Source organism: Gossypium raimondii, chromosome 10 (assembly GCF_025698545.1).
Source record: "Gossypium raimondii isolate GPD5lz chromosome 10, ASM2569854v1, whole genome shotgun sequence".
NCBI classification, from domain to species: domain Eukaryota; kingdom Viridiplantae; phylum Streptophyta; class Magnoliopsida; order Malvales; family Malvaceae; genus Gossypium; species Gossypium raimondii.
The window spans coordinates 26,846,986-26,861,034 of record NC_068574.1 but is presented as its reverse complement, the minus strand read 5'-3'; positions in this window follow the sequence as shown (position 1 = coordinate 26,861,034).

Here is a 14,049-nt window from a genome sequence, read left to right as displayed (position 1 = left end):
GGTGAGCTACACGAGCTCAATGTGAGTTCAAAAACGATAGATAAATGAACACCAAAATGTCACAATAAAAAATAAAAAAACTAAGTGGAAATCCGATATACGAATAGTTTTCACAAACAAATAAAACATATCAATACTGAAACACCTCGATCTATAAACAATTAGTCTCGCAATCAGACAGATAGACAGAATGCAGAATGAATGCAACAAGTAGTAAAAACCCACCCAACCAGCCAAACACCTCATCGTCCCCCAATCACACTCGAAAAAGAGCTAATTAAGCTCATCTAACCATGCACGCCACATAGGACCTCAAAAGGCCCATCCAACCCTACACACCAAGTATGTGGACTAAGCCACTCAAATGTTAATATGTAGCAGAGCTGACATATATGTCGTATTGTGCGGTAAATCACTATACAAATGAATTACAGTTGAAATTGCCATAACAGATCAAACTCCCTTCTCTTCACAACCAAACCCAAAAAAGATTAATGCAAATGCAAAATACACATAATTTGAAGACAGACTTACAAAAACAGAGTACGGAATCAGAAATGCACACATTCAAATGCCCAAAATCTGAATCAGTTATAACATAACATCAATTAACACTCAACTGAATTAGAGCTATGGTTGCGAATAACGCACAAGTCCAAGCCGAAACAAAGTCTCGACCACCCTTACAAAGACCAAGCTAAATGTCAGAATACACAAAACCATAATAAAATAAAAATAGATATAGTATAAAATTTGGCGACAAAAGGCCACATGGTTGTGTGCCCAACTATGTGGGGGTCTACATGTTCATGTGAAAGCTATATATGCCCATGTGGAGGGAATACACGCCCGTGTGAGCAGCACGTGTAACTCATTATCCAAAAATGCTAAAAATAAAGAGTAAAGGAGATACGCCCGTGTGGGGACACATGCCAGTGTAGCCAAGCTGTATGGCACCAAAATTGGCCTTAAAGCCCTAATTCCCAATTTTACATGGCCGTGTGAACCACCTGTGTTGGGGTACACTTCCGTGTAGCCACCGGTGTAGTTACGAAACCACACCAGAAGTAAGTGCAGAATGTGTCTTTACTCTTGAAATGCTACCCAACCATTGTTAACCCAATAGCACACCAAAAACACACATATTTCAAGCAAAACTGCAACAATTGACACTTCGAATGATAATTTTTCAAAGATACACCAAATATGTCGATTTTCACTTAACTAAATTAAAATTTCGACAATCAAAAGAGAGAGTTATGAAACCCACACCTGAATTCATGATTCCAAACACCAACAAAGATCGAAACGCTTCTTCAACACAATTTCCCCTCTCTCGATTCCTTGAATTACTCAACACCAAATAGAAAAATCTAATGAAACCCAACGATTTCAAACAAAATTAAAAGTAGGAACAAATAAAAGTGATGACCAAGAGAAATCAATGGTAGAGGAACACGGAAATATATATATATTGTGATCCCCAAAAGATGAGCAAAGAGGGAAAAAAACTAACATCAAGGAAACAGAGAGAAAATAGGAACGTGAAAAAGAAATCATTCCAAAAAAAAAGAAAGTTAAGTTTAAAAAATTAAAATAAATAAATAAATAAATAAATAAATACTTAAAACTTAAAAACAAAACATAAACAAAGAAAATAAAGTCTGTCGAACACACATGAGGATTCAAACCCAAGACCCCAAGCTAAATTAACACACAACCAACCACCAGACCAGCAGACCTATTTTGACACTAGAATGCAGAACAAAATACAATTGTTCAATCTAGCTGCTGACCCTACCTACAAATGACAGAATTTCTAACCCCAAAATCTGGGGTGTTACAATAGGCCTGTGGCGGGCTTTAGCAAAGACGACGTTGTTAAAATACAAGTCAATGTGGAGATTTGTGGAGTATGCATCAAATTTCGATCAAATTAGGACACAAATAGAGAGTGAAGTCACAATGAGGAGGAGCTCTTCATCCCGACAAGCAACCAACATTATGGCGAGAAGAAGATCGTCATCCTGACGACCTCATCCCAATGATGCAAACTCCACGTCATGAGGTAGTGACTTGTCATACATTTTATTGGTTTTCTTCTTTCAATTAAACTCTTATTATTTGTCTTAGTCAACCTCTGATTAGGGTACATTATTTTAATATTATTTGACCTACAAATTTAGCCTATAAATAGACATTTTTACCATTGAAAGATAAAAACCCATAACACATTTAGGTATTAGCTTTTCAAACTTTTAGAGAATTTTGTGTTCATGTTTTGAGAGTTCTTATTTTAGTGTCGAGGTTTAGTTTTATCTCCATCTTTATACTCTTCATTTTTCATGTTATAGTAAAATTATCTTTTATCGTGATTTTTATTTTCTTCAGAGGAGTTTTTCCATACAAAATATTTGTATTCAATTTTTTAATTTTCTTGTTATTTTACTTGTTCGTTGCTAAATTGGGTTTATCCCCAATAGATCACATATTCATTTTATTTTGGTTTCAATATGTCAAAGGTCTTTTTACTCTTTAAAATTTAAAATTTAATCCCTATATTTTAATTTTGAGATATTGAATCCTTGTACTTTCTATGTAAAAATATTAATCCCTCAGTCAAATTTTATCATTAAAGTTATTGATGTGATAATTATAAAAGGTAAAATAACCTTTTAGTCCTCAATGTTTATAATTTTATCAATTTGATCCTTCTTTAAAAGTACATAACTAATTATTAATAAATTATTATTTTTGGTTTTCCGTATTTTCAGTAAAAAATATTTTTAGTAAAAGAAAAACTAATGAAGAATTACAAAAAAAAGACTTAAAAATCTAAATCTTAAAAAATCCCAAATGTCTTTTGTTTGGAAGAAAAAACATCAAATGTAAATCTAAATTGTATATATGGTAATCCCAAAAGTAAATTTAAATAAGTAATTAGATTCGAGATTATGCTTAGAAAATTTCAATTATTAATTTTGTTTTGTAAATTCATTTGTTAAATTATTAACAATGTTTTTCTCCCAAACATCACATTTTTCTTTATTCATCACGGAACTAAATTCTTCTTCTTCTTTTTTGCCATATACTCTCCACAAGACATCAAGAAGAGAAAATCAAAACTTTCATAACAAAAGTTCTTCTTCAACATTATATATATATATATCCTTCAAAAATGTAAATCTCGAAAACAAAATATATTTGTGGCAATCTTTTGGTCCAAGATTCGAGTAGGTAAAGTTCAAAACGTAAAACTTTGAATTCTCTTATTGATTTTTTTTTTAAATTTTCACTTCAAATTTGTTAATCTCTTTGAAATTTATTTGTTGTTTTTTAATAAAATCACGAATTATCTCCAAAAGTATAAAAATTTGAAATTTTTTTTAAATAAAGACTTATAACTGGGTGTAACTTGAGGAGTAAATAGTGCATTATCCCTTCTTTTTTAACCACTGCTCGGGGATTAAAATAAAAGGCAATTTACCAAGAAAAGCCCTTTTTTTCAAAATTTACCGAAATGGGCCCATTTTTGATTATTTACCGGATTGGTCCATTTTCCCCGAAATCGCGGCCACATCAGCGCGATGTCAGGGGACTCGTCAGGACATCGCTGCCACGTTAGCACGATGTGCTGTCATGGAAGGAAATCGCGTCCTTGATGGAGCAATTTCCTTCCATGTCAGCAAATCGCATTGACATGGCAGCGATGTCCTGACGACACGTAGCGCGTTCCGGGGGACGCGATTTTGACTTTTTTCCACGTTTGGTTCTTTTGGCTTTTAGGGTTTAGGGTTCAGGCTTTTTAGGGTTTTTAAGTCCCGGAATAAATTATTTTTAATTGACGTTTCTGAGTAAATAGTATAAAATCGCTTCTACCAGGATGCTATTTGAGAAGAAACTGTGAAATCGCGCCCTCGTGGACGCGATTTTGCTGCAGTAGGTCATGTAAGAAATAATTTTTTTGACGTTTCTGAGCAAATAGTATAAAATCGCTTCTACCAGGATGCTATTTGAGAAGAAATTGTGAAATCGCGCCCGCGTGGACGCGATTTTGCTACAGTAGCAAGTTTGGGCTGAGGCTATAAATTAGGCAGAAAAAGTTCTTAGAATGCATAAGTCATAGCAGAAACACTTTAGAGAGGCTAAGAAAGTTAGAGTTTCAAAATGAGTGAACGTATTAGTGCTATTATTTACTACGATGGTGAGGTTTGTCGGAGAATACGGTGCGACTGTCATTTAACCAGAACATAGATTTGACAGAACTTCGTAAAAGAATTAGGCGTAAAATCTTCGGAACGATGCCAATGAAAGTTCTGTCAATCACGTATCGATTTTTTTCTTGTGTTGATCCTGTGACATATGACTCGTTCGACATAAAAGGTGTTCGTAGCTTGGAGGCAATGGTGCAGACTCATCTTGCTAGTGGAGCAACTTATATTGAGTTATATGTACAATTTACATCGCCAACTGATATACTTCCGTCCGGTGTTCGAGATGTATACATGACCCCTGGCTGACACTCGGTTAGCAGGTTACAAAATACGGAGCAGCCCATGTTTGGTAGCGGTGTCGAATGCACATCCCCCGCAAGATACTCTGTCGATGGATGGGACATGTACGTCGGTGGCTCAACGTTTGATGCTGGAAATACGTATTGGGGAATGACATCAAGTTCTAGTGGATGGCAATCTACACCCAATTGGGGACGTTATCAAATGCCCAGAAGAAGGGATGACGTACTACCTACGACATCAACCGGTGAGGGGACGTCGTACGCTGCAGATGATTGTAGGTTAGAAGATGACTCCGATGTGGATCCACCTCGAGAGCCCGAGCTGGATGGTGCAGAAGTTGGCTTATTTTCTGAACCGGAGCCTATTCCAATAGAAGGTGAAGATGCTGAAAGGAGTTCAGATGATGAAGAAAATCCACGATTCAGAGTATACTCACCTCCAGCCCACATGCATAATGTCGATCTGTCTGCAGATGATGCGTTAGAGTTTCCAGATCTACCACACTGGTTGCGCGATCGTACAAGTTCGGGGGTAGATTTCGGTGAACTTGAAGTTGGTAATCAGTTTACCAACAAGGATAGTTTTATTGGTGCTTTGAAACAGCATAGCATCAAAAACAGCGTTAATTACCACATCGTTAAATCAAAATCTGATAAGTTTGAGGCGAAGTGTGCGGTGCAAGACGGCACATGTTCATGGAAAATCTACGCCTCGATAAGAAAAAAGACAGGGTTGTGAGAGATAAAAAAGTACAAAGGTCCACATACATGTGCTGCAGGTACATTATTGAATGTATCTGAATAATACTTTTATTTTGCAATGTTGCATTATTTAATGTACTCCCTCTGTAGGTGTTTCACAAGATCATCCCAAAATAGATTCAGCTATGTTAGCTAGCTTGATATTGCCCACGATAAAAGCAGATCCTAGGACTTCAGTGCCGGTGTTAATTGCCAATATTCGTAGCCAAATGGGGTACACGCCCTCTTACCGCAAGGCTTGGATAGCTAAGTAAAAGGCATTGGAGAAGATGCATAGTGGGTGGGACGCCTCATATAATGAAATATGGCAGTGGTGTCAGGTGCTAGAGAGATACGTCCCAGGTGCCATCACAGACCTTGAAATGGAACATGCGTACTACAACGGCCGATTGCTACGTGGATGCCAAGTGTTCAAACGCCTGTTTTGGACCTGTAAGCAATGCCGAGATGCATTTCCATACTACAAGCTGTTGGTACAAATTGACGGTACCTTCATGTTCGGTAGGTATACTTATCGGCTATTGGTTGCAGTGGCACAGGACAGCGGTGGGAGAATTCTTCCAATTGCATTTGCAATAACACCGGGGGAGTCGTCTGATGACTGGGATTTCTTTCTCTCTAGGTTAAGGAGGCATGTGTGCCCCCAACCTGATATCTGTGTTATTTCAGACTGGGGCTCCGGTATACTAGCTGTATTTGATCGAGAGAAAAGCTTGTGGCAGCACACATACCATAGATATTGCCTAAGACACGTTACTTCGAACTACTACAGGCAATATCCATCTAAAAGCGAACGACGACAAGTGACCAATATGGGTATTTAGTCTATAACTGTATTATTTCGTTTGTCAATTTGAATTAGTTTTATTGGTAGAAGTGTTATAAAATATTCGCTATGATCTTATATTCCCAGGGTATGAAATAAATAAATATCGTTTTCACGAGATGTTGGTAATTTTACGATCCCAACACGGAGAATGGGCGAACTACCTTTGTAAAATACGTTTCGAACAGTGGGCACAAGCATACGACGGAGGCCTACGATATGGCCATATGACGTCGAACCTAGCAGAATGCATAAATTCTATTCTTAAAGGAACGCGTCATCTACCGTTAACATCGGTTGTGCGAGAGACATATTTCAGTTTGGCAGTGCTATTTCCAAAGCGAGCAGCAAGTTATGCAGGCCAGATGTAGGGTGGCCATGTATGGTGCAGTAAAGTAGTTCAAGAAATTAACAAGGCGAAGGCGAGGGCAAACATCATACACACAGTGTGTCACGATCGAGACAATTTATGGTTTCGCGTGACGGAGTTTGACAGACCGTACCAAAGTGTTGTTGGCGGGCAATATCGTGTACACTTGCGAAACAGGACTTGTGACCGTGGGAAGTTTGATGCACTTCGTTATCCATGCGCTCATGTTATTGCTGCTTGTCAGAAACTCCTTCTGGATTCGATGAGTTATGTGGACGAAGTGTACAAATTAGAAAACATGTACAACGTATGGAGACACGTTTTCCCATCGGTCCTAGATGAACGTAAGTGGCTGCCCGTATCTCTTGCTCATTTTAAGCTGTTACCGGATAAAGAATTGCGTCGCAAACTAAAGGGTCGACCTTACTCCACTAGAATACGGAACAATATGAATATCCAAGAAACAGCCAGTCAACAAGAAATGGAGCTGAACCGGACATTTGGCTCCAACCTGCCATAGGATTCGGAAAAGGATACATGTAAGAGTTAGGGTACATATAAGGGCTAGGAAACGCACCTAGCATCATCTGAAAAGGCGGTTGCGTGGGTATCATCGGTTGAATTGCTACGTCAGGTGACTGCGTCGGTGCTCTCGTGCTGGACGGTGATTGCATGGTCGCTGACGATGAGCCGGGTGACTGTTTGGGCCTCGTTGAGGGGCTGCCTTTGTAGTCTTGTCCTCTTGGATTTAGAGGCCCGCGCCTTTCCCTTCCGACACGTATTTGCCGCTGCCTCTCCTCTGGCGTCAGTAAATACGGCTTGCCATGGATCCTAAACCATGGCATGTATTCTGGAACGCATGCTAACTCCGGAACGATGATTGGTTCCCGAGTAGGTTGATATTTATGCCAATTTTCCCACATTTCTATGTACCCGGACCAGTATCTACCCAACCATTGTTAACCCAATAGCACACCAAAAACACACAATATTTCAAGCAAAACTGCAACAATTGACACTTCGAATGATAATTTTTCAAAGATACACCAAATATGTCGATTTTCACTTAACTAAATCAAAATTTCGACAACGAAAAGAGAGAGTTATGAAACCCACACCTGAATTCATGATTCCAAACACCAACAAAGATCGAAACGCTTCTTCAACACAATTTCCCCTCTCTCGATTCCTTGAATTACTCAACACCAAATAGAAAAATCTAATGAAACCCAACGATTTCAAACAAAATTAAAAGTAGGAACAAATAAAAGTGATGACCAAGAGAAATCAATGGTAGAGGAATGCAGAAATATATATATATATTGTGATCCCCAAAAGATGAGCAAAGAGGGAAAAAAACTAACATCAAAGAAACAGAGAGAAAATAGGAACGTGAAAAAGAAATCATTCCAAAAAAAAAGAAAGTTAAGTTTAAAAAATTAAAATAAATAAATAAATAAATACTTAAAACTTAAAAACAAAACATAAACAAAGAAAATAAAGTCTGTCGAACACACATGAGGATTCAAACCCAAGACCCCAAGCTAAATTAACACACAACCGACCACCAGACCAGCAGACCTATTTTGACACTAGAATGCAGAACAAAATACATTTGTTCAATCTAGCTGCTGACCCTACCTACAAATGACAGAATTTCTAACCCCAAAATTCGGGGTGTTACAATAGGCCTGTGGCTGACGACGTTGTTAAAATACAAGTCAATGTGGAGATTTGTGGAGTATGCATCGAATTTCGATCAAATTAGGACACAAATAGAGAGTGACGTCACAATGAGGAGGAGCTCCTCATCCCGACAAGCAACCAACATCATGGCGAGAAGAAGATCGTCATCCTGACGACCTCATCCCAATGATGCAAACTCCACGTCATGAGGTAGTGACTTGTCATACATTTTATTGGTTTTCTTCTTTCAATTAAACTCTTATTATTTGTCTTAGTCAACCTCTGATTAGGGTACATTATTTTAATATTATTTGACCTACAAATTTAGCCTATAAATAGACATTTTTACCATTGAAAGATAAAAACCCATAACACATTTAGGTATTAGCTTTTCAAACTTTTAGAGAATTTTGTGTTCATGTTTTGAGAGTTCTTATTTCGAGTGTCGAGGTTTAGTTTTATCTCCATCTTTATACTCTTCATTTTTCATGTTATAGTAAAATTATCTTTTATCGTGATTTTTATTTTCTTCAGAGGAGTTTTTCCATACAAAATATTTGTATTCAATTTTTTAATTTTCTTGTTATTTTACTTGTTCGTTGCTAAATTGGGTTTATCCCCAATAGATCACATATTCATTTTATTTTGGTTTCAATATGTCAAAGGTCTTTTTACTCTTTAAAATTTAAAATTTAATCCCTATATTTTAATTTTGAGATATTGAATCCTTGTACTTTCTATGTAAAATATTAATCCTCAGTCAAATTTTATCATTAAAGTTATTGATGTGATAATTATAAAAGGTAAAATAACCTTTTAGTCCTCAATGTTTATAATTTTATCAATTTGATCCTTCTTTAAAAGTACATAACTAATTATTAATAAATTATTATTTTTGGTTTTCCGTATTTTCAGTAAAAAATATTTTTAGTAAAAGAAAAACTAATGAAGAATTACAAAAAAAAGACTTAAAAATCTAAATCTTAAAAAATCCCAAATGTCTTTTGTTTGGAAGAAAAAACATCAAATGTAAATCTAAATTGTATATATGGTAATCCCAAAAGTAAATTTAAATAAGTAATTAGATTCGAGATTATGCTTAGAAAAATTTCAATTATTAATTTTGTTTTGTAAATTCATTTGTTAAATTATTAACAATGTTTTTCTCCCAAACATCACATTTTTCTTTATTCTGTCACGGAACTAAATTCTTCTTCTTCTTTTTTGCCATATACTCTCCACAGCACATCAAGAAGAGAAAATCAAAACTTTCATAACAAAAAGTTCTTCTTCAACAGTTATATATATATATATCCTTCAGCAATGTAAATCTCGAAAAACAAAATATATTTGTGGCAATCTTTTGGTCCAAGATTCAAGTAGGTAAAGTTCAAAACGTAAAACTTTGAATTCTCTTATTGATTTTTTTTTTTAAATTTTCACTTCAAATTTGTTAATCTCTTTGAAATTTATTTGTTGTTTTTAATAAAATCACAAATTATCTCCAAAAGTATAAAAATTTTAAAATTTTTTTAAATAAAGACTTATAACTGGGTGTAACTTGAGGAGTAAATAGTGCATTATCCCTTCTTTTTTAACCACTGCTCGGGGATTAAAATAAAAACAAAAAAGAATTGCAAATTACGTAACTTAGAGGGATTGATGCCGTGTGGAAATTTCGATCAAATTCTAGACTTTTCTTTATACAAATTCTTGTCTTTTTTCTTTTATTCATATAAGTCCGCCTATGTCTATTCCAAAATTTAAACTTGGACCACAATTCCTACATATTTCTTTTTTCTAAATTTCACCAAAAAAAAAATTTGGATTTGGATTTTCAAACTTCCTTCAAGCTTTTATGTTAAATTGATTTTACAAAAGCCTAAAAACTATAAATATCACCAATATTCATTAACCAATTTTTACGATATATAATCATTTTTATTTAGTAGGTTTTAAAACTCAATTTTCAAAATTAAAATCCTTTAAAATATTTACAAATCATTAACCCTACACAATAAAAGTCTACAAACCATAATTCAAAAGTCTATGTCTTAGTCTATGCTTCATACTTTTCTTTGCATATTGCAATCCTTTTGACCCATTCTTACTTCCTAGAAATAAAATCTAAAATTTGTTGACTAAACAATTATCGTATTTTCAATCAGTAACTCTAGCAAATTTTCGGCAAATACATTATTACAAATTTGTATGTTAAATATTATTAAAACATTTATAAAATAATGTTGCCTACATTAGAATTAAGATAAATAATTATTTAAATAAACAATAAATAGTTACATTAATAAAAATTTAAAAATATTATTATACAAATTATTTTGTTAATAAAATTATAGTTTGATATATTTTTAATTGTTTTATAAGAATAGAATAATTGAAAACTCCTATTATATATCATTTTCAAGCTCATATATTTAATAATCTTTTTCATTCTCACCTTAATGTTACGATTACGTTTAAATCTAAACACATGTTTTATTATTGATTTTAATCTTACTGCTACAATACTTAATTTTACTGCTATAATAATTAATCCAATATTGTGAAACTGTTTTCACTACTCGTCTAAAAACATCCTTAGCGTTGAACTAGAGATAGACAGTGCATTTTAGGAAGGTTGGACTTGAAAAGAAGACTTTTAGATGGATTTAATTACAGAGGTTAATGGTTGTTTGGTATGCTATTTTTTTTCTTGAAGAATATTTTATTATATTAGGTGATTTCGTCTTTTAGCTTGTGAATTATGTAAATAAATTTAGTCTAAATCATTAATAACACAAAATGATATTGAATTTTAATGTGCTTTGTTCTCTCATGAAATATTTAATCTTTAAAATTAATATGACAATAATATTATATTATGTATCAAGAAAACACTTATCCAAAAATAAAACACAACTTAAATTATAATACAAAATGTGAAAAAATATAAATATTATACCAAAATGTTAAAATATTTATAATACAAATTTTGCTTGTATATTCATTTTATTTTGGTATAAATATAGCAAAGGTCTTTTTACTCTTTAAATTTTAGAGTTTAGCCTATATATTTTTATTTTGAGATATTAAATTCCTATATTTTTTATTTAAAATCTTAGTTCTTCTATCCTATTTTGCCATTAAAGTTATTGATGTAACAATTATAAAAGAAGTAAAATAATTTTTTGTAACTCTCAATGTTTATAAATTTATCAATTTGGCTATTCTTCTTTAAAAGTACATAATTAATTAATTTTTTTGGTTTTCATATTTTCAACAAAAATTATTAAAACCTTAAAATCTAAATCTAAAAAGATCTCAATGTCTTTTTCAAAATATAAAAAATCAATTGTAAATCTAAATTGTATATATTGTATCCCAAAAGTAAATTTAAATAAGTAATTAGATTTGAGATTATGCTTAAAATTTTTCAATTATTAAATTCTTTTTTGTAAATTCATTTGTTAGATTATTAACCATGTTTCTCTCCCAAGCATCACTTTTTCTTTATTCTACTATAGAACTAAATAATTCTTCTTCTGTCTAGATTGTCTCATTATAAAATGTGGCTATTATACACTTATAACAACATGTTGTTATAGATAGATAATTGTCAGTAAACTTATTATAGAATTCATATTGTGAACTTCTATTAAATAAAAAAAGTGTAAATTATGTTTAAAAAGAATGAAAGAAGGTGAGAATCAAATCAACAAATTTAAAAGACTGGTAAGTTCAAATGAACTTAGTGAGTGGTCCATACTTGACATTAGCATAATGCTATTAAGCTAGAACTTCAAGATTCATAATCCATATATGACTTGGCTTGCACAAGAACATTTCACCAATCTGGCTGGCGTAGTCTTGATATTACACATTTTAAAATCAACTGGTACTTCCTTGATGACGATCTAGCTTGTCTGACTGTATTGGATCTGTTGAGTTTTGATTAACAGCAAAGACTATAATCAAAGCCTTTTTGGTGTTTGAAAGGATAAAAACAGAAGCAAAAAACAATTGCAAGAGATGATGAACAAAGCTACATATTCATTACTTGAATAAGAACTTGGTTACATACATAAATAGTTCAAATTACATGGAAAGAAAACAAAGCTTGCTTGTGCAAGTGTCTAAACTATTACATCATAATAATGACAACCTAAATGACTACTAAATCAGCTAAACATACAATTAAACCTTAGCTGAACAAAATACAAATAATTATAGCATAAACTAACAAAAGTCAACAGCCAAAGTCCCTATAGTCGAATTACACCATGGACAAAAGCATGCTTCAGCTAAGTTCCTGGTTCTTTGCATGCTGCAACTGTCTTGCATGGTTTCTTGCATGTTGCTGCTGTTGTTGCCACCTTTGAACACTCCTCATTGGCTACAAAACAACAAACTCCAATTTCATTCTTCAAATGCTCAAATCTTGTGACAGCTAATGGTTTTGTTAGTATGTCAGCAAGCTGATCTTTCGAGCAGCAGTGAACCAACTTCACTTCTTTTGACATTTCAACCTCCCTCACAAAGTGATATTTAATTTTAAAATGCTTGGTCTTACCATGAAAAACAGAATTTTTGGCAATGGCCACAGCAGATTGATTGCCAACCTTAATCACTGTTGCTTCTATTTGATCAGTATTCAAGTCACATAGCATCTTCCTAAGCCAAAAGGCCTGATTCACAGTAGAAGCAACAACAATATACTCTGCCTCAGCAGTGGATTGAGCTACTGTCTATTGCTTCCTTGAACTCCAGCAAAAAACACCTGAGCCAAGAGTGAAGAAGTAGCCTGATGTTCTCTTCATGTCATCAGTTGATCCAGCCCAGTCACTGTCTGAATATCCTACCAGCCTTAGCTCCTCAGCTCTTCCAAACTTGACTCCACAGTTCAAAGTCCCTTTGACATACCTAAAGACCCTTTTTGCAGCCTTAAAATGTGTAGCATTACAACAGTGCATGAATCTCGATAGAAGGCCAACAACATACATGATGTCTGGCCTTGTTGCAGTCAAGTAGAGTAGGCAACCAACCAGGCTTCTGTAGCTCTTTTCATCCACTCGATCTTGATCACCATAGCTTGAGAGCTCTTTTCCTAGTGCCACAGGAGTGTTAGTAGGTTTGCAATTTGTCATGCAAAACTTACTCAAGACCTTTAGTGCAAAAGCTTTCCGACTTATGAAAATACAAAGCTCGCTTTGTTTCACTTCCATACCAAGGAAGTATGTCATCAAATCAAGATTAGTCATCTCGAACACACTTTGCATTTGCTTCTCAAAATCCTCAATCAGCTCACTTTTGCAACCAGTGACCAGCAAATCATCAACATACAGAGACACAATCAGCAAGGTCTTATTTCTAGCCTTTTTGACATAAAGTGTACGCTCACTAGTGCTTTTTGTGAACCCGAGCCTTGTCAAATAGGCATCTATTCGATCATACCAGGCCCTTAGAGCTTGTTTTGGGCCATACAAGGCCTTCTTAAGCTTGTAGACTTTTTGCTTCTCACCAGGAATTTTGAAACCTTCAAGCTGTTCTATGAAGATTTCTTCTTTGAGAAATCCATTTAGAAATGCTGATTTGACATCTAATTGATGCACTTGCCATTGTTTCTGAACTGCTAAGGCAAATAACAGCCTTATGGTATCTAGTCTTGCAACAGGAGTAAAGGTTTCGAGGAAATCGACTCCTTGGTGTTGACTGTACCCCTTCACAACCAATCTGGCCTTATGTTTGTTTAGTGACCCATCTGCATTATTTTTGGTCCTTAACACCCATTTAACACCAATGATCTTTCTATTTTCTGGCCTATCAACCAGCTCCCAAGTGTCATTCTTGTGAATCATTCTTAGCTCAGCTTCCATATCTTCTTGCCAGTAG